We start from the raw sequence: 22,002 nt of genomic DNA on the forward strand, positions 1-22,002 counted from the left end.
TGTTTTGTTTTGTTTTAAAGATTTTATTTATTTATTTGACAGAGACACAGCGAGAGAGGGAACACAAGCAGGGTTAGTGGGAGAGGGAGAAGCAGGCTTCCCGCGGAGCCGGGAGCCCGATGAGGGGCTCAATGCGGGGCTCGATGCGGGGCTCGATGCGGGGCTCGATCCCAGGACCCTGGGATCATGACCTGAGCCAAAGGCTTAATGACTTAGCCACCCAGGCGCCTCTTCTATAAACAGTTTTATCTCAAGCTTTAACTCAGAAAAAAAATTTTTTTAAAGATTTTATTTATTTATTTGAGAGAAAGAATGAAAGAGAGAGAGAGAGCACATGAGAGAGGGGAGGGTCAGAGGGAGAAGCAAACTCCCCGCTGAGCGGGGAGCCCGATGCGGGACTCGATCCTGGGACTCCAGGATCATGACCTGAGCCGAAGGCAGTCGCTCAACCGACTGAGCCACCCAGGCGCCCTAACTCAGAAAAATTTTACCTGGAAAACATTTTCACAGAAGAGTAAAAGACCCAAGGACAACACAGAAAAAATGAAGCCCAAAGTCAAAGATTTGGTCATGTTTATCCAATTCTGTTCAAAACCAAGTGGGCTTTATTTTCTCATTATTATGGAAATGTTTCTAATTGCTCGTTAGAGCTGTTCCTCATATTTTTCATGGAGTTAATAAAAGAACTAATTCTTGTGACCATTTATTTCTGTTTGCTCTGATTCCAAGAGTAAAGTAGCATTTTAAAGGCTGATTCTTTCTGTCTGTCTCACTTTTAGAAAGGCCCTCTAGCTGATAGTTACATTGAGGTGATGGTGGCCATACTTTGGGCTACTTTAAGGCAAACCGGAATCCAAATTTTCTATGTGAAAATTCCCATTTGGTTAATTTACCATTAACTTCAAAACTCCTATTCTAAAAATAACAAGCAACAACAAAAAACCCACTGAATAAGCAAATCAGAGTGGCTCTTGAGCTGGCTATACCCCCTATGACTGCAGTGTGTGAGTTTTGCCTCATATTATAAAAACTCAAGTGCAGCTCTTTACCTGTTGAGACTAGAAGCATTACTATAAGCATTACAGAGGCTATAAGCATGACAGCATTACACTATACCTAATGCATTTTTATATCCTCATCACCTATAGAAATGTTTCACATACCATGTGTACCAATAAACTTGCTTAATAATCAGAGGAATCAAGGGATTTGACAAAACAAGATGACAAAGCAGAGTGTTACTAGCTTTGCATTCAGTCCTGTCCAGGTCAAAATTTGTGTCCATATTTATAGAAGGACATCAACGGTAACATGATTGCATTTTCAGGTAAGAATATAGAAAGAGGGTGCCTGGGTGGCTCAGTCATTAAGCATCTGCCTTTGGCTCAGGTCATGGTCCCAGGGTCCTGGGATCGAGCCCCGCATGGGGCTCCCTGCTCCGCGGGAAGCCTCCTTCTCTCTCTCCCACTCCCCCTGCTTGTGCTCCCTCTGTCGCTGTCTCTCTCTGTCAAATAAATAAAATCTTTAAAAATAAATAAATAAAAATGGCCCAAAATAAACATACCAGTTTAGAACATAGTATGTTCTAAAAACATGTGTTTTGGGCACCTGGGTGGCTCAGTCGGTTAAGCGTCTGCCTTCGGCTCAGATCATGATCCTGGGGCCCTGGGATCAAGTCCCACATCAGGCTCCCTGCTCAGCAGGGAGTCTGCTTCTCCCTCTCTCCCTACCCTCCCCCAGCTTGTGTTTTCTCTCTCTCTCTCAAATAAATAAATAAAATATTAAAAATAAATAAATAAAAACATGTGCTTCACAGACAGGAATAATGACAGAGGTCCTTAGGGATGTAAAGGGTGAGAACCACCAGAATGGAAACCCCCTCCATCTCTCACATTTAGAATGCATATTCTGTTATGGAAACAACATTATTATCTAGAAAATAAACCAGATAATACAGATAAGTTATCCTGGATGATTGTCCCTATTTTAGAGATGAAGAAACAGAAGCAACAAGAAAGAAATGATTTACCCTAAAGATACTATGCACCCCAGATCCCTCCAAGAGGCAGCCCAGAATAAATAGGAACACTCTGGCTTTTCAGGGAGATACTCTTGGTTCTGTCACTACTATCTATTAACTAAGTGGGTCTCTGCTTGCTCATCTTTAAAATGAGAATAATAGGGACGCCTGGGTGGTGCATTTGGTTAGGCGACCAACTCTTGGTTTCAGCTCAGGTCATGATCTCAAAGTCATGAAATCGAGCCCTGCCTCGGGCTCCAAACTCAGCTGGGAGTCTGCTTCATATTCTCTCCACCCCACCCCACACCGCCCCCCCACCCCGTTCGGGGGCACACTCTCACTCTCTCTCTAAAATAAATGAACAAAATCTTAAAATGAGGATAGTAGTATCTATCTTGCGGGCTGTTTTGAGAGTGAAATGAGTCAATTTAAAAAGTACTTACCTCATAGAAGTTGCTTGAAAATGAGAGCCTGCAATTTGGCCTAAAATTTTCCATATGTGATTAGAAACTAAATTAGCTGCCTTTACTTGTGTCCAAGTTTATCTAACACATATAAACAGGTATTACTTTCACTCTCTCCAGTATTAAAAGATCAGAAGGTTAAAACAGTAATGCTGACTTCTATGTGCAGAGATGTTACGGGGCTCTCATTTCAAGGAAAACAGTTCTCTGGTCATGTTGTTATATTCTGAAAAACAATACTTTGTTAGGATTCCTTGGGGCCAGTGACCCACACACATGCGTCGATGATTTTGTGTTGCCAACCCACAGCTCCCTCTGCCCCGCCTGTACAGAAACCTAGGCCAGGTCCTAGGAACACTGATAGTGCATAAGAGTGAGCTTGTCAATAGCTAAATACAGAGGGCTTTTTGTTGCTGTTTTGTTCCAGGATATATATTCCAGCTTGTTTATAGTAGTAAAAGATTAGAACAAAGTGTATGCCCTGAATAACAGATTGATTAAAGAAATGATTAAATAGCTATAGAACAGAATAGAATATCATGCAGTCATTAACTAGAGTGAGGTACATCCTTTACCAAAATATATTGTTAGTGACCAAAAAATAAGGTGCAGAACACTGTGTATAGGATGCTACTATACCTGGAGTAGAATGGAGGAGATACACACAAACCTGAATACACACCAATAAGTTTATATATGTGTACAGGCTTATATATAATGTACAAACCGTGAAAAGATACAAGGAAATTGAATGCTTGCTGCTTTTAGAAAAGAACCTTGGGCCTGGAACTGAAACCCAAGAGTTCTGCTGATACTCTCTCTCCAACTTTGGTCCTCCTCCATCTTCACTCTACTGTTAGAGCCTCATGGCGCACGATGGAGGCTCATTAGATGTGTCAGTTGCTGCCCTTCTCTCTTTGGGAAAGTGTGATAGAGACAGAGCTTGGGGGCCAGTTCACAGCAGAAAGGTTAAAACCTGTGCTTTGGAAGCCGATTTGCTTTGGGATATTTAAATATCCTATGTGTGTATTTCTCCATTGTTCTCTGCAGGGCTCAAAACGCCTTTTAAAAAGATAAAGCTCGTCTCAGCCTTTGCTAAGCAGAACCGAGAGGAAAAGAAGTTGCCCTCTTGGCTCGCAGGAAGCAGGCAGCAGAGCGCCCCCTGTGGGCCAGTGCGGACAGAAGAGGGAGAGAGGGTGCCCCGGCTGCCGAAGAAAGAAGCTGCCAGCCAGGGTCAGAGTCCTTGCCTGAGGGCGTTTTATTAGAGCAGCTCGGGAACAAAGTGGACCCAAGACTCAGAGAACATCACCTTAGGGTGGGATCAAGGCTTCCCGCAGCAGATGCTTCCCCCACTCCCACCCCTCACACTATGCATCCAGCAAAGATTCCCCAGGTGAAAGGAGGACTAAGGAAACTTGGAGCAAAAGCAAGTGTCAGCCTAGGATGTCGTGCCCAGAAGGGCAATTACCCACAGAGGAAATAGAGTGGCCCTTCTTTTGTTGTCCACCCATGTCTCCTCACCCCGCCCCCTGCACATAAGGAGCCCGTGAGAGCTGGCTGGCTGGGGCCAGTGAAGGGTGCAGCTTCTGGGGAAGGAAGGAGGGGCAGGACCACAGAAGGCAATCCAACCAGGGCTCAGTGGCACTGAGACCCCCAAACTACCCACCCACGGTGGTCCTGGAGGCCAGCCCTCCAGATGAACCGGCTAGTTCTGCACACAGGCCACGAGAAATGCAGGGACCAGATCCTAGATCTGGAAGGACAGTTGGGGGACTGGGACCCCTGGGAGGCCACACACTTGGTGATCTTGAGTTTTCTGAGGCTGAGGTAACAGTTAGTTGTCCATTGCAGGATTCTGTCACCTTCTAGGTATGGCACTGCATATGTCATTTATCCTTCAGAAGCCCTAATGAATGAGGGTACTGATGGACTTGCAGACCCTGGAGACCATTCCCCCCAGCTGCTTCCTCACCAGGCCATACTGACTGGACCCACAAGGTGTCCTGGACCTCTGGAAGCTTGGATGACATCAGAAGTGCTCGGCCTGGGGGTGCCTGGCTGGCTCAGTCAGTGGAGCATGTGACTCTTGATCTCAGGGTTGTGAGTTCCAGCCCCATCTTGGGTGTGGAGATTACTTAAAAATAAAATTTAGGGGCGTCTAGGTGGCTCAGTCATTAAGCGTCTGCCTTCGGCTCAGGTCATGATCCCAGGGTCCTGGGATCGAGCCCTGCATCAGGCTTCCTGCTCAGCGGGAAGCCTGTTTCTCCCTCTCCCACTCCCCCTGCTTGTGTTCTCTCTCTTGCTGTGTCTCTCTCTGTCAATAAATAAATAAAATATTTTAAAAAATAATAATAATAAAAATAAAATTTTAAAAAAAGAAGAAGAAGCGCTAGGCTTGGGGAAAAAAACAGTCTGATTTAGCGGCAGAAGCAGGAGCGTCCACCTCAGAACCATGTTTTCTGTAAAAGACATGAAGTAGACATCAGTCCCTGCCAGGGACACCATGTCTTCCCCCTTTCCTAGTCAAGAAACATAGTCTTGCAAATTCCCTCCACTCTCCACTCCACTTTTTCTACACAGCCTTTCCTGCACATCTCAGAAACACACTTGGTCACACCCTCTTCTACTTGACCCATTTCGCTCTGGTGAGGAGGGAGCCCCTCAAAGTCAGCTGGAAAGGAAAGATTTTTGGTATGCTTTCCCCCTGCACAGTGTCAGTTCCTGAAGGGCACAATCTACAACACCGATCTCTGATGTCTCTGCCCAGAATGTTATCTGTCGTATAGAAGGGACTCTATAAAGGTTTACAGTATAACAAAACTGGGATCAATGGATCAAAGGACATCCTTTTGGCCCTTTTTTTTTCTTTTTTAGATTTTATTTATTTATATGACAGAGAGAGACACAGCGAGAGAGGGAACACAAGCAGGGGGAGCGGCAGGGGGAGAAGCAGGCTTCCCGCCGAGCAGGGAGTCCGACGCGGGGCTCGATCCCAGGACCCTGGGACCATGACCTGAGCCGAAGGCAGACGCTAAACAACTGAGCCACCCAGGTGCCCCCATCCTTTTGGCTCTTAACATGCTCCAAATCGCCCTCCAAAACATTTGTACCTAATTACAATGCCATCTGCTATGCATAGAGTTTAGGGTTCACTACAACCTGCCATTTTATTAGGAGAAATTGTGTCCTAATATTTTGACATGTCTTTCTTTACTAGTGAGGTTAGATACCTTCCCCAATGTTCATTTCACTAATCATAATCCTCTATTGTGAATTATCTCTTTATATCCCAGGTATCCCTTTCTGGGAGTTTGCCAAGGCTACAGCCAAATTTCTTTCTCCCCCTGAGTACGAAGCCATAGGCCTGACCTTGCAGTTGAATGGAGGACTTTCCCTAAGCTATGTGGATCCATATGAGTGTGTCCCAGAAGGCAGCTTACAACCTCAGTTTGCAACAAGGCCCAAGGCAGTGAAGATTCTCTGCATTAGAGACTCTTTTCTTAGGAGGAGCTATAGGTAAGAAATATAGTCTGACAGTGTCCAGCAGGTCCCTAAAATTTCTGGAGAAGTGCAAGTCTGTGAAAATGGCCCTTCCTTTTTAATCCATTAAAACTTTCCAAGTCTGTTCTCTAGCATGTCTCTCCTTAAACCTCTAGATGGAAAGGGAAAACAGAAGTAGGTGGTAAGTGGTATTGATAGAGCGTAGCTCAAGGACATGTCCGCACTGAGAACTTCTAAGCCGGGCTTGTGGTCAGCTGGTTAGTTGTTGTGATATAAACTTGAGAGAAAATGTCTTTTTCTTTTGAAAGTGTAGCCTGAGGTTCTATCCTAGCCTTACACCTCCTTGGTATGGACCTCCCCCTGTTTCCTCTGATTGACAGGTACGTAAAGAGCAAATATTATTTTTCCATGGTAACAATGACTTCTCTCTCTCTTTTTTTTTTAAGATTTTATTTATTTATTTGACAGAGAGAGAGACAGCGAGAGAGGGAACACAAGCAGGGGGAGTGGGAGAGGGAGAAGCAGGGTTCCCGCTGAGCGGGGAGCCCAATGCGGGGCTCGATCCCAGGACCCTGGGATCATGACCTGAGCCGAAGGCAGACGCTTAATGACTGAGCCACCCAGGTGCCCCAACAATGACTTTTCAGTCAGTGCTTCTCTAGATAGCACCAGGGAAGATTTGTAGATACTATCTCATGCCACACAATTTGGCTTGGCACAATCTCACCCACTATGGAGGCTTTGAAGCCTGCTCCAGTTTATTTCAAGGTTCTGTACTGCCGGTCCCCATTTTGGGTCAGAGCCATTTTATCCCTTCATCTCTGAAGCAGAAGCGTTCTTTCAGTCTGAATTCTGGGCTCAGCCTTCGTGGCTTAAATAGAAACTACTCTCCTAATGTTCACACAAAGCCAACTCAAGAGTTTGTCTGGGTTTGTACTTTGCTTGGAGCGAACATTTCTAAACTAATCTCTTTTTGGCCAACAATTCTAAACTTCTCCTGCCCTGGAGGCTTTCTCCCTCTTATCTGTACTCTAAAGAAACTCTTCTTTGCTTAAAATTCACTAACTCTGGGGCTTCCAGAAAGCCAGCAACACATCTCTTTCAGGCGCTCATTGCCTTCACTCAAAAAATACTTGGTCAGGGGATGCCTGGGTGGCTCAGTCGTTAAGTGTCTGCCTTCGGCTCAGGTCATGATCCCAGGGTCCTGGGATGGAGCCCCACATCGGGCTCCCTGCTCAGCAGGGAGTCTGCTTCTCCCTCCCCCTGCTCATGTGTGCTCTCTCTCTCCTCCTCTCAAATAAATAAATAAAATCTTTAAAACAAAACAAAACTTGATCAGGGGGGCACCTGGGTGGCTCCGTTGTTAAGCATCTCAGGGTCCTGGGATCGAGCTCCACATCAGGCTCCCTGCTCAGGAGAGAGCCTGCTTCTCCCTCTCCCTCTGCTGCTCCCCCTGTTTGTGCTTTCTCTGTGTCTGTCTCTCTCTGTCAAATAAATAAATAAATAAATCTTAAAAAAATGCATTCAGATGTTATTAGGAATCACCTATTACTACTATGTACTTGACTTTGCCTCAGTACTAAAGATACAGCCAAAACAACCCTGCACCAAGACTGTTCCCTGGGCCTCACATTTAAGAAAGGCCAACAGGTAACTAACACAAACATATAAAATAATAAATGTATTAAGGAACACATAGGTGCTTCTGTGACTTGAGATCCAGTGTGACCCATAATCCTAAACCTCTGCTTTCATGACTGACACGGCTCTGATCCAAGGGAAATACTTCTCCATATCTCTTTCCCAACAGTCTTAAAAGGGAACTATGTCTGAGCGACAAGACTGCTTATAGATTGTTCCTCTGCCAGGATAGGAGACAGGCACTGCTTCCAAGTACTGGAAGGATCTGAGCAGCAGAAGCCCGTCAGTAAAAACAAAGGGCTGACTTGTCAAATTCTTCCTTTCAGATGGCATGACTGCAGTGCATTTTTATATTGTGATGTATCATGGTGCCAAGCATCCCTTTCCTTCTTTTCCTTCATGTTCCAATGCACAGTTCTGAAGGTACTCACAAGTTGGCACAATTTCCCCCCCACAGTTGTACATGGCAGCTGAGGCATGTTTTGCAATATTCAATTTCTTTACCCGTAAATTTGTACATATGTAGTGTGACACTTCATACTGATTCTTTACAAGACCATATATATCTAGATACTGCTTTAAGAAGTGGTAAAAATAGCAATAGAAGTCACAGAACTTTCTATAATAAAATGAAAATAATCCATAACACTTACTGTGATAATTTAATGTATGCAACCGCATTTCAGTGTTACAACATGCTATGTAAAACTCACAGCTCATTTCCAAATCTAAATATTGCTTTATTTTCGTTTGAGAAATTTGAGAGAGAGAGAAAGCATACAGTGAGAGGGGCATAGGGGAGGAGCAGAGCGAGGGGAAGAGAGAGAATCTCAAGCAGACTCCATGCTGAGCACAGAGCCCAACGCGGGGCTCAATCTCATGACCCTGCAATCATGACCTGAACCCAAATCAAGAGTCTAATGCTTAACCAACTGAACCACCCAGGCGCCCCAAATATTGCTTTAAGAACTATATTGATAATATGTTACCATAACCTTTTAACAGAGCAAAATATCTTCAAACAGAAATTAATTTTTAATAGCTTACAATGATCCTAGAAAAATTAGCTACTTTGACATCCATTGCGGTCATAAGAAGAACATAAATTGTGTAAAAATCTAGACTGTAACAACAGTGATTTTGCTGAAACAGAGGCAAAAAATGAATCTTCAGCTGTGCCTTTAGAATGCCAATCTGTCTTCCTTTCTTCCTTCCAACAAGAAGACATCCAGCCTGCCATCCCCTCTCTGCTGCTTTCCCCTGAAGTGGTCTTGCCAGGACTTTGGAAGGGTGAACTGGAGGGGGCACAATTATACGGACATTGGCTATTTCCGGTACAGAGGATTGGTAGGGCTACAGAAAGGAGACTTGAGAAGGACATCAGACTCTGGGGCTCTTCATATGTTTCTGGGTCACCGATGCTATCAGCACCTGAGGGGAATGAGCAGAGGCCAGAAGACTGCAAGCATGGGTGAGTCATGCACTTTTTGCCTCCTCCCATCCCGGGAGCACTTACATTGGCCTTCAGCCACCTCTGCTTTCAGCCATCAGTGCTTTCTCCCCTTCCCGTGAGCAAGCACTTCCTTTCCTTTTCCCAGCACCTTACCAACCCCAGCAGGAACCATCTGTAGTTCAAACCATTTCGTAGCAAGAGATGCAATAAAGCTAGAGAATGGCTTCTTAGAACATCAGGATCAGGGCGCCCGGGTGGCTCAGTCGGTTAAGCGTCTGCCCTTGGCTCGGGTCATGATCCCAGCGTCCTGGGGTCCGGCTCCCTGCTCAGCGGGGAGCCCGCTTCTCCCCCTCCCACTGCCCCTCCCACCTGCTCATGCTCTCTCTCTGTCTCTCTCTCAAATAAATACAATAAAATAAAAAACACATCAGAGTCAGAAAAAGGAACTATCGGAGCATTTTCCAAAGCTCTAACTCCCCAGCCAGGAGTCGGAGAGGGCTGTAAGGGAGCAGAAGAATGTGACTTCAGGTGAGCCTGAAGTGACGAAGGATGGAATTAGGACAGGCCTGAGAGCCGTGGACAGGAGGGAGGGCTAAGGTAGCTGGGCCATGGCAACTGGAAGCCAGAGTCACGAGTAACTTAGGAAGGGAAGTGGGACCTGGAGAAAGTTAGGAAGAACCATGCCAACCACAGGAGGGCACTGCATCCCCATGGGCTAGCCTGGAATGTCTGGGACCAACATTGTAAAGAGGTCAGTCAAGGACAGCAAACCCCCTCTGCCTTGCTCCCAGCAGAGAGCATCTCTCCCTCTTCCTAACTCTTGGGGGTTCTTGTGCTGACACATCTATAAGAGACAGACACACAGTCACCACCCACTTCACACACCAGCTCCCGACAGATATACACACACACACTCACACGTGTACACAAATATCATTTCCTCCCTCTTCTGAAGATTACCTTGCCAACAGTGTTATCTGTGTAGGCAAATGTGCTGAGAAGACCTGCCTTCCCTTCCATAATGCACAACAACACCTCTGTTTGTTTTTGTTTTTTTAAGTAGGCTCCACACCCAGCATGGGGCTTGAACTCGCAACCCCAAGATCAAAAATCTCAAGCCCTGTGGACTGAACCAGCCAAGTGCCCCTCAAAACAGCACCTCTTGCTGGTTAAGGCTGATGCTCATTGGAGTTCTTTGCCTTTTCCTTATGTTTTGCCACTGTTTAAAAATGTCAGGGCTTCAAGATATAGAAGTAGCCTAAATGCCCATATACGGGTGAATAGGTAAAAAAAAAAAAAAAAAAAAAAATCCACACAATGGATTATTCAGCCGTGAGAAAGGAAGATATCCTGATATTTGCAACAACATGGATGGACCTTGAGCACATTATGCTAAGTGAGATAAGTCAGACAGAAAACACAAGTATTAGATGATATCACTTATAAATGGGATCTAAAAAAGTCAAACTTATAAAAACCAGAGAGTAACATGGTGGTTACCAGTGATGAAGGATAGTTGGAAGGCAGGCAGGCAGGGGTAAGGGCCCCCGTACTAAGAGGAAACCACCCTTAAAAGGATTTTACACCACCCTGGAAGGAGCCCTCTACCCTTTCCCATGTGACAAAAATCTGATTGGATGAAAGGCCCAGGGAGGGTTAATCAGATTAAAACAGCCTGCCAACAGGCCCATAAAAATCCCTAGACTTGGAAACTCCAGTGACAACCCTCTCAGGTCTCCTCCCTCCTCAGGAGCTTTGTACCGTGGCTTAGCTATCCCTCAATAAACTTACTCTGCCACCCTACCACTCTGTCTGGTCTACCTCTTCATTCTTCAGAGCATTACAGAGAACCACGGGCACTGACGGAGAAAAAAAGTCCTGTAACACCAGGGGGTAGGGGGTGAGAGGATAAGACTGATGTTGTTTAAGGGTAAAAACTTACAGTGAGTAGTAACTAAGTCATAGTGATCTAACTCACAGTATAATGAATATAGACAATACTGTACTACATTATCAAATTTACTAAGAGACTAAAATGTAATTATCCCAAAGACTAAAAGGAATGGATAATTATGTAATGTGGTAAAGGTGCTAAATTTAGCTGCAAAGGCAATCATATTACAATGTATAAATATATCAAGTTAGCACATTGTACATCTTAAATTTACACAATGTTATATGTCAAGTATATTCAATTTTTATTTATTTATTTATTTTAAAGATTTTATTTATTTGACAGAGAGAGACACAGCGAGAGAGGGAACACAAGCAGGGGGAGTGGGAGAGGGAGAGGCAGGCTTCCTGCCGAGCAGGGAGCCCGATGCGGGGCTCGATCCCAGGACCCCGGGATCATGACCTGAGCCGAAGGTAGACGCTTAATGACTGAGCCACCCAGGTGCCCCCAAATATATTCAATTTTTTAAAAATCAGGGCTTTTGATGATACCCTATCTGTCCTCATCCTAAGTTCAAATGTTCTTCCTGATGCCAAGCTTTGCCTTCATAAGAAAGAATGGCAGGAGATCAAGGGAGAAGTCAATTGTGATTCATCTTGGAGAAAAATATTCTCATATCAAAGTATAGGTTCCCTGTCTGTTATCAGTCAGCCTTCTGAAAAACAATAGAGAGAAAATTACAATTATCCAGAGGCTGAAGCATTTTTCTTGAAGTGTTCTCGGGGAGAAAGAAGTGGATTGACCTCATAAAAATCAGTTAAGAATTCTCTGAGCAACCCTGGGATTCCAAACATTCCTCTATCAGTGTCACCCACCTGGAGGAGGAGTCCAAAAGTCCAGGTGAGTGTGTGGTCCCCACTGCAGCAAGAAGAGGGTTTGATGAGGCTGGAAAGGACCTCAGAATGTCTGATTTAAGAAGCCAACATTTTAAATAACAGCTCTGTTTTTTTTTCTTATGGAGAAATATTCAATACATATTCAATACAGAAATGTTAGGAAATTTGGAAAAATGACAAATCTTAAAGAAAAACAAAAAACGAAGAGTCACCTGTAATCTCACCAGCCAAAAATAGACACTCTTCTTATTCACAAATTTCCAACCAATATTTTTTCTGATTATATTTAAAACTAAAATGTGTGATAGGATGCATAGTATTTTATGTTCTGCTGCTTTTTTTTTTTTTTTCCTTAACAATATAAAGAGAATGTTTTCCCATTCCCATCAGCTTTCTCCTGGGGTGTATTTTATAGTGGCAGCATTATTTTCCATCCTAGATTTCCATCACTTACTTATCCTTTCCCTTATTGCTGAGTGCTTGGGTTATTCTCTCCACTCGGGCCAACAGTCTGACAAGTGATAACCGTGTCTGAAATTTTGCCTCAGTGCTGGGGGCCTTTCCCCTCGAGGTGTTTCAAGTGTACGTGATCACCAGGGTGGGGACCTGTTCTCCTTGAAGTTCTTGTTCTTTGTTTCAGTTTAGAGGGCTGTTGTAAGACAAAACTCCATGGAGTAAATCTGAATATCTAATTGACTTTACTAATCAATGCATGAATCAGAAAGCACCCCAGCTAGCAAGTAGAGGGGAGCTCCTAGGAATTGTCAAAATGGAAGGTTTTCATAGGAAAGAGGGTAGGACAAGAAATTATTAGCAAAGGGAAAGAAAGGATTGTATCAAGACAGGACATCTTGGGGCAGGGGGAACTGCAGGGTTTTTATCATGTATATTACTACACTAGTGCTGATCAGGAAATTTCATATTGACCGTTAAAATATGGCATTCATGGAATAGATTGAAATTAATTAAATCACTTATTCCCTGGAACCAGGCAGTCTTGGCATCCAGAAGTCCAGCACCAGTGGTCTGGAATACACACATGTGGCCTCACCCAGTTACTCTCACCGGGTTGCTCCCTAGATGTTATCTGTTGTGCTGGAAGCCTCCAAAGAAATTAACTCCTTGTCCCTTACAAGAAGGACATACACTAAGGCATGTGTAAGATGAGGGTGCGGGTCCTAGCAAGACTAGAAGCAGGAAAAAAACAGCTTTTTTTTTTTTTATGGGGTCCCTTCAAGTTTCCCTGTCTTAATTAGATCTTCTAATTTACTCAGTTGAATTTTTTTCTCCAACAATGGAAAGTGAGTAACAAGAAGAGACTGAGCATAGCTCTAAGATACATAGAAGTGAATCAGAAGGCTGTCCGTCAACTAATATTGGACACGTATTATAAATTGCATGATTTGTTTAAGTATTTTTAAAAGATGCCTCATCCTCCACTGAAGTGAGCTTGTTTTGACAGAGGGTTTTCACCTCATCTTGTCAAATTATAAAATTTTTTGTTCTTAAGAAATCTCATAAACAGGGTGATGTAGGAAAGACATTAGGGTTCAAAGCCGACAACCAAGAAAGAATTCTTGAGACGTCTTTGGTGCAAAAAGGTGGTTTTATGAAAGCGCAGAGACAGGACCCGTGGGCAGACAGAGTCGCACGAGGTCATGAGGAGTATCCCATTATATACTTTCAAGTTGGGAGGGGGTTAGGGATAGCGTCTAAGGAATTTTGGAAGCAAGGTTTCCAGGACCTTGAGGGGGGCTAGCAATTGTTGGGATGAGGTCATTTATTACTGTCTAATAAAACCTGAGTCATGAGACCCTTCAGATGTGTATCAGTGGATCATATGCTTGGGGGATGACTGCCAACCTGTGTCTTCAGGGGTAGAGATAAAGGAAGTTTCCAAAGGAATTTTTACAGGTTAAAGTAGGCTTAGAGGATCCTGGGGGTTGGGCTAAGATTGCCTTTTGCCCTTAGCAAAGTATCAACAACAAGACAGTTGAGGCCCTAGAGGAATGTCACTCTGCCTGTTTCAAGGACTTGTCAGTGGGCTGTAGGTAGTAAGGAAATTTAATATTTCTTCTTCTGCCTTTATTTCTCACATCACAGGGGCGCCTGGCTGGCTCATTCAGTGGAGCATGTGACTCTTGATCTTGGGGTCGTGAGTTTGACCACCACGTTTATGTAATCTTGTTTTTAAACTTGTCGTTTTTGAGAGAAATTATTTTATTTTATTTTATTTTACTATTTTAGTAATCTCTACACCCAACAGGGGGCTCAAACCCACAACCCCAAGATTAAAAGTCCCATGCTCTTCCGACTAAGCCAGCCAGGTGCCCCTCGAGAAATTTTTAAAGAAAACGTGTTTATATCTGAAAATGAGTAATGTGTACATGTCTGCTTTCGAGAGAAAGGTTATGGAAGAATGAATGAGAGTCCAGCGCCAGAGTCCTGGCTGCAGTAACCCCCAGTCTCTGGTAAGAGTTCTAGCGTAAAAGCCTGTGCCACTATACACTATCACTGAACACTGAGCATCAGGCACCAATCTCTTGCCCTTCTCTCTTTTTTTTTTCAGTTTTTTTTTTAACACTTTTTTGCATTTCTAATGGGGAAAGTTGCAACAGGGTTTTTTTTCAAATAATTTTTTTATTATTATTTATTCATTTGAGACAGAAAGATACAGAGTGAGAGAGAGAGCAGGAGCAGTGGGGAGAGGCAGAGGAAGAGGGAGAAGCAGACTCCCCGCTGAGCAGGGAGCCCGATGCCGATGCCTGGGCTCGATCCCAGGACCTGGATGGAGATCATGACCCGAGCAGAAGGCAGACACTTAACGACTGAGCCACCCAGGCACCTCATGCATCAGGTTTTTTGCAGACCATGACCCCCAGTCTCTGAGGCTACTCCAGCCTCCTTGGGCAAAAACAAGGAAGAAAATCTTGCAGCCTGGCACTGAGACACTGATTGTTGCTGTTAAGTTGGCGTGTCTCCCTGTTGTCCTACCCCACACATTCTCTTGCTCCCTGCTTAGCTCATTGGCAGATATAAATGTAAATGTTGTATTAGTCAAATGAGTGGGTATGTGTCATAAATATTTTCTCTCAGTATTGCCTACATTTTGAAATCCTGAACCTAAGAGTTTTACATGTAACCTTGAGTTATTACACAAAATAAAACACATATCCTTTCTTCTTGTAGTTCTTAGCCTGCTGAATCCTTGAAAGGCATAAGAAAGATATATAGCAACCCCTTTCATTCAACTTGGCCAATCTCATGAGTCTCTGTCACTCTAAGAGAATTTTCCTAGCCTCATCCTCCTCTCTTGGACAACCATCACCCTGAGACCAGGGTCATTTTTTTTTTAAGGTTTTATTTATTTATTTGAGAGAGAGCGAGAGTGAGAGAGCACAAGCGGTGCGGGGTGTGGGGTAGAGCAGAAGAGGGAGAGAGAGAAGCAAGCTCCTCCCTGAGTAGGGAGCCCAGGACAGGGCTTGATCCCAGGACTCTGGGATCATGACTTCAGCCGAAGGCAGATGCTTAACCGACTGAGCCACCCAGGCGCCCTGCCAGGATCATGTTGAATTGCATTCCAGCAACAAAGAAGTCCAGCCGGTAGAAATGCACAATGTCTACTTGCTGAATATGTAACTTGGTCCCCGAAATTATTAACAGGACCTACTAACCTGAATTCCTATTTTGGAATATATTAGTATCTTTATAACCTCCCCATTTCTATACTGTACCAAGTATAGTTTACAAATCTCAGTCAAATGACAGGAGCCTAAACATCTGACATTAGAATGAGTTTGGTAATTCAGTTGATAATGACATTTTCCCCTTAATTACAGGGGGGCGGGGAGAAGAATGCATCTCACTTGATTCTCAATCAACCTAAAATATACTGAGATCCCAAAAATGAACATAAAACACAAGACACAGAATCAATAATCAAAAATAGAAGAAACATTCTTTGGCAGGGAGGTGGGGAGCTAATTGTAGAAATAGATAGAGATCATAGAGTCCCATCCTACGCAGAAGTAATACAAAAATATTGCCTTCTGAAAAATGTCTAAAACATAACAAAAGCGAAGGCATTCTGAAAGTTCCTAAATAGGAAAAGAGGACCACAAGAGAGGAATACAGATAATAATAGTCCATGGAATTCCATTGAAAAAATAAAAACTACCCTACGGACACCAAGAAACAAAGGATATTTGATCCTTTTTACATATATTGTATTCTTATGTGAAGACAACAGAGAGACAGTTTTAGATCATTAATACTTACTTAAGTGACATTTCTTTTTTTTTCTAGATTTTATTTATTTATTTGACAGAGAGAGAGACAGCGAGAGCAGGAACACAAGCAGGGGAGTGGGAGAAGGAGAAGCAGGCTTCCCGCGGAGCAGGGACCCCGATGTGGGGCTCGATCCCAGGACTCTGGGATCATGACCTGAGCCAAAGGCAGACGCTTAACCGACTGAGCCACCCAGGCGTCCCTTAAGTGATATTTCTGAGTGCCCTTGATGTGGCAAGCACTATGCTAAGTGCTCTGTATGTAGAGTGGTGAAGAAAATAGACATGCACCTGCATTTTAAAAAATCCTCTCCCCACATACCTTGCTTGTGATAATAATTATAAAGTATATGTGAAATATTGAGCTGTATACCTGTGAAGAAAGGCTTGAAAGAGGATGTTGCCTATTTATCCGAGTGATAACCAGTAACGTCAGTATCCATGTGCCTTACAAACGAAGAACAGATATTTCTCAGACTAGCTCGGAGGGGTGTATTTGAACTAAGAAGAAAATCTTTCTATCGCATCGGTTAATTACCCTCAGTAAGAGCCCATCATAACCGGGCACACTGCACATGTGGCATCAAGACTATGACTTGGGACCTCTTTTGTATACTGCATCAGTGGATCAAGTGAGGACAAATCATTTATCAAATCTGGGAAAGATAAAAGACAAACATCAAAGATGAAAAGGTAGTGCAGGTCATCACCACATGGCTCTGCTAGCTTGGTAAGTAAAATCAAAGTCCCAGAGAGCTATAACCAAGAATTAGCTAAACTATGACATTCTATTTTATCACAGTTCAGAACAGCTCCCCTAATTTCTGCTGAAGATACTTCAGTAATATCCCTTACCTCTGAAAGAAAGTAGAGGACTAATGAGTAGAGTTGATTGGGGTTTACTTCAGAACAAAAGAAAAGACACAGCACACTGCAGCTCCAAGGGAGAGAGGTGGAGGGGGAGAGAAGGGAGAGAAGGAAAGAGAGAGAGCAAGAGAAAGAGAGAGGAAGACAAAGGAGGGAGGGAAGAAGAAGGGGAAGACTGGCTTTCTAAAGGCACAGCTAAAGCAAAAGTTCAAAGGCAACATTCTGAAAAGATGGGTACCGCTCTTCAGGACCCAGTGTACTTATTAAACCAGAGACCTCTAAATGATACTGTGTCCCAAATAGGAAGAATACACGGTTCCAGCAACCAAAGAGCAGAAGCAGAAGTGACTCCACTTACCATCATGCCCACTGACCCACTGGGAAATTTTGCACTTTCATCTCTGTAACTCTGGGCTCTGCAGGGCCAAAGGTCCAGGTCCCCAAAGTGGATGCACTCCTGCCAAGTTCCTATTGAACTGCAAACTACAGCTGCTGCCAGGACACTTCTTGGGTCCAGGGACCAGCAGATAAGAAGAGGAATTACCAGGAGTGCCTGGCTGGCTCAGTCCATAGAACATGAGATCTCAGAGTTGTGAGTTCGAGTGCCACGTTGGATACAGAGATTACTTAAAAATAAAATCTTAAAAAAGTGGAGGGGCCCCTGGGTGGCTCAGTTGGTTAAGTGTCTGCCTTCGGCTCAGGTCATGATCCCAGGGTCCTGGGATCCAGCCCCACACTGGGGTTGGGGGGGGGCGGTCCCTGCTCAGCGGGGTGCCTGCTTCTCCCTCTCCCTTTCCCTGGCTCTCCGCCTGCTTGTGCTCTCTCTCTCTGTGTCAAATAAACAAATAAAATCTAAAAAAAAAAAAAAAAAAAAAAAGATGGAGTTACCAGACTGTCAGGGTTAAATAGCCCTGATTAGCAGGAGGAAGGGTATAGGGCTGCTTTTACACAATGAGGACAGACTGGAATTCATGTAGAACCCAAGTGATCTATTTGGGTGCTTCCTAGAAGTCCCATGCTCCATTGTAACTGTGAATATGCGTGTTCAGCAATCTCAGCCAGAGAAAGATATGACTATCAAGGATTTGGACCCCTCAGGAATGAAGGTTTGGGTCATAATACCAGGTAAGCCACTAAGACCTAAGGACATGATAGTGGAGGGTGAGGGGAAACTAGAATGGATAGTAACGGAGGGAGTAGATAGATGGGGGCCATTTGCACCCCTGAGATCAACAGCAGTGACAGTGGCTATAATTTGCCCCACTAACCTCCTTCTAAGTTTCTCTTTAGGAACAGAAGCCCATGTGAAGGTTGAAGGAATTGTCCCTTGAACCCACCTGGAGAAGTAGATCTGTGTGGCTCTAGGCAGCTATGAAAATGCAACTCCTCAGATCTCCTGCTATGCAGATCATAATTGACCGGTTGCCCCAACTGCCACACTGAATCTGCTACACTCCCCATGGGCTGCCCTCAACCAATCAGTGCGGCAAGGATACTAAGTCAGCCCCATTTCTGCCAGATGCAGGACGCCTTTAACCATGGGCTCAAAGATTCTCCATCAGCCTGGCTGAAACTCTTAGAACTGTGCATATCCAGCCTGTTTTTCTTCCCTCCCTTTTCCACAGAGGTCAGACTTGATTCCCACTCTGACAGTTCTTCCTGCCTCCTAGGGCTTCCTCTCCCTTTCCCCTTCACAGGAATTGCTCCCAATAAATCTCTTATAAGCCTAATCCCATCTTAATGTCCACTCCACTGAGAACTAAAATAACAAAGACATGTTCACAAAACGGATTAAAACTGCAACCCATGAGGGCGCCTGTGTGGCTCAGTCAGTTAAGCATCTGCCCTTGGCTCAGGTCATGATCCCAGGGTTCAGGGATCAAGTCCTGCATCAGGCACCCTGCTTCACACAGAGTCTGCTTCTCCCTCTGCCCCTCCCCCAACTTGTTCTCTCTCAAATAAATAAATAAAATCTTTTTTAAAAAAATGCATCCTGGGTGCCTGGGTGGCTCAGTCGTTAAGCGTCTGCCTTCGGCTCAGGTCATGATCCCAGGGTCCTGGGATAGAGTCCCACATCGGACTCCCTGCTCAGCGGGAAGCCTGCTTCTCCCCCTCCCACTCCCCCTGTGTTCCTGCTCTCACTGTCTCTCTCTGTCAAATAAATAAAATCTTTAAAAAAAAAATGCAACCCATGGTTTCAAAAGAAAATAATCCAAGACATGAAAGAACAACATGCATCAAAATTAGAAAAAATTTCAGGAAAAAAGGTGATATATTCGGAAGAGTTACAAATAAAAGTAAAAACTGGGGCTCCTGGGTGGCTCAGTCAGTTAAGAGTCTGCCTTTGGCTCAGGGGATCAAGCCCCGAGTCAGACTCCCTGCTTGATGGGGAGCCTGTGCTTCTCCCTCTTCCTCTGCCCCTCCTTTTGCCCCCTTCCCTTGCCCCTTCCCCTTTGCCCCTCCCCCTGCTGTGCTTTCTCTCTTTCAAATAAATAAAATCTTTAAAAAAAAGTAAAAGCCATTTAAAAGATAAAGACTAATCTAGAAGACAACAAATGCAAATAAACACAACAAATAATGCTTTAAGAGAATAGAAGATTTTTTTAAAAGGGAAAACTTTATACAAAGACATGAAAGAGATAAAAAATGGCACTACTTGGGAACTTTGATGACAGAATTTCTTTAATTTCCCAAGAAACTTACTCTAGTTGCTTCAAACCTTCATTGTTGAGAGTTTCTCTAAACCTAATTATTAGCCATTTCCCTTTTTCATAAACTTGTGGAGAAAACCAGATAGTCATCATCCATCTCTAACCAAATTATCCAAACCTTCCTCAGAGAATTTTTTTTTAAGATTTTTATTTATTTATTTGAGAGAGAGAGAATGAAGAGAAAGAGAGCATGCGGGGGGGGGGGGGGTGAGCGGGAGAAGCAGACTCCCAACCGAGCAGGGAGCCCGATGTGGGACTCGATCCTGGGATTGCAGGATCATGACCCGAGCTGAATGCAGTCACTTAATCAACTGAGCCACCCAGGTGCCCTCAGATAATTTTTTGCCCGTTTACTTACTTTGGGGGTAAGAAGTGGGGGGTATTTCTTTTTAATGTTTCCTAGTTTCTCCACATTTATGTCTGGTGTTTTTTTTTTTTAATGTAATTCAACGTTACTAATTGGAAATACTACTCCAATCAAGGTGTGAAACCAGCATTAATATAGCAGAATTCATGGATTAGTTATGAAATGGGCTCATCTATGCTTTGGGGGGATTGTGACTTGGTCAAATGATTAGACTCAGATCATCAACCTAGTTTACCCTGTTAAGCTTTTCCAAGCATGGAAACAAAGAGTAGTGACTTTATCAACGTCATCAACAAATATCGATTAAGCATTTTCAATGAAAAAAGAACTTGATCAAACAGTGTTCACTGTTTTAGAGGTCTTAAAGACATCCTCAATCCATGAGGAGGGTGGTGTGGAGGTTTTTGTTTTGTTTTGTTTTTATGAACAATACTTCGGATTAAGAACAAAGACACATAAAATTTAGGTCTAAGTCAGATTTTGAGAATTTGTGTTACCGAAGGAAAGAAACAATCCCAATTACGTCAATGTCAGAATAAATCTATGTTGGTAGTTCAACACGAAAAACAGGAGGGACATCTAGAGGTACCACTAAGTTCTCCTGTTCCTTACTTCTAAGTCTCCAGTGCTCAGTCTTACTTAGCCCCAAATATCCCCACTTTCAAGTCTGTCTTGGAAATAAGACATGAAATTATAATAAAAATAAAAATATGATTATGTCTCTTCAAGTTCCCAAAATACATATGGTAACACATATGATAACAATATCAACATATTGAGAGTTTACTTGGGCCAGACATTATCTCATTAAACCTCTCACTCTAGTAACCTTCTGTGAGGTAGCAACTCTTACTATCTTGCTTTTCTAGAATGCAAATTCAGCCTGCCAAATTCCAGATGGCAAGCATTTTATCCCTATGTTCTGTTATCTTCCTATGACAAAAAATAATATAGCTAATTTATGTTAGAGCTAACCTACAGTGACAGGGATATTTTATTTTGCTAATACTTGAGCCAACAATTTAAAGTAAAAGCAAAGTTGAGATGCCTGGGTGGCTCAGTCATTGTCTGCCTTGGGCTCTGGTCATGATCCCAGGGTCCTGGGACCAAGTCCCACATTGGGCTCCCTATTCAGTGAGGAGCCTCTTCTCCCTCTGCCTGCCACCCCCCCTTGTGCTCGCTCTCTTGCTCTCTCTCTCACAAATAAATAAACAAAATCATAAAGTAAAAGCGAAGTGTCACAAGAGATGAGGCTAAGTGTGTCAGTGTAAATTAAAGTGAGGGGTAAAAAAGGTGAACCCAAAAAGAAGGAGAGCAGTGACTATAGAATTTACAACGCCTGTCTTAAGCAACCTTCAAGAGTCCTTCCAGAGCATTCAATTTATAAAGTCAAAGTCTCCTTTAATGGAATCAAAGTTTACTAACCTAAATGCAAACCAGACATTTAACTCTCCCTTGGATGTAGTTCCCCATATTTTACCCCATAATTATCATATTTGGACTCTTGCAGTTGCAGCATATGCAACACTTTCACCCATCCAGTCAGCAGATATCAAAACGTTAAGATATTGCATAGTTGACTAATATGCTAAGAGAATCAAGAGGGCACACAGAGCAGTGAGTTCATTTTAATGCTACGTCAATTTAACACTTCAGGACTTTTAGCATATTGTTCCCAGTTAACTTGCTAATTTGCATTCCAAGTGCCAACAATACCCGGTAGAGCATATGTTTAACCAACTGAGCCACCCAGGCGCCCTTCGCCCTTCGGTAGAGCATATGTTTAAAGGTGAAGCTCAGACTTAGACTGCCACGTTTATTTCTTTATTTTTAGAAGATTTTATTTATTTATTTATTTATTTATTTGAGAGTCCGTGAGTGGGGGGAGAGACAGAGGGAGAA

Source organism: Callorhinus ursinus, unplaced genomic scaffold (genome assembly GCF_003265705.2).
Source record: "Callorhinus ursinus isolate GAN/ISIS: 27379988/994484 unplaced genomic scaffold, GSC_fseal_2.0 scaffold8, whole genome shotgun sequence".
Lineage (NCBI taxonomy): Eukaryota > Metazoa > Chordata > Mammalia > Carnivora > Otariidae > Callorhinus > Callorhinus ursinus.